Source organism: Solanum tuberosum, unplaced genomic scaffold (assembly GCF_000226075.1).
Source record: "Solanum tuberosum cultivar DM 1-3 516 R44 unplaced genomic scaffold, SolTub_3.0 scf00817, whole genome shotgun sequence".
NCBI classification, from domain to species: Eukaryota; Viridiplantae; Streptophyta; class Magnoliopsida; order Solanales; family Solanaceae; genus Solanum; species Solanum tuberosum.
Window position 1 is genome coordinate 84,621 of NW_006239732.1, and position 624 is coordinate 85,244.

Sequence of the window (624 nt, forward strand, 5' to 3'; positions counted from 1 at the left end):
ATTCAACGGTGGAGATCGGATTTGGAGGTCTGTAACTTCTGATTTTGGGGCGTGAACAGTAACGCGTTTTTGGGTGAAATCTCTTCTTTAATTCTCTAGTTTTGGTGCAATCTTGATTTGTTGTAATCTTGTTTCGTTGTTGCTCGTTGTTTGGCACTTGTTTTGTGGCCAATTTTGGAGAACAATTTTGTAACTCTTGGTGTTTATAGTGGAGCTTTTGGTCCTGTGGTTTTTCACTCTTCACATCGAAGGGTTTTCCACGTAAATTGTTGTGTCTTGTGTGATTGGCTTATTCTTATCTTGTTGTTTTAGTTTGGTTGATATACTTGCTGTCCATTCTTCATATTGCTTGATTTGGTTTGTCTTCTATTGGTTCAAATTGAAAGGGAAAGTTTAGATTTGGGTATTATTTCGCTGCTATATATCATGTCTGGCATTCTTGTTAGTGCCTTGCATTTCCCAACATTTAGTAAACTTAATAATCATTATTACAGTACAATACATTAATCCAACTAAAGTTATATAACCATAAGAGAGATACAATTTATTCAAACTTTATTATGACAACAATACAATAAGATACAATTTATTCAAACTTTATTATGACAACAATACAATAAGATA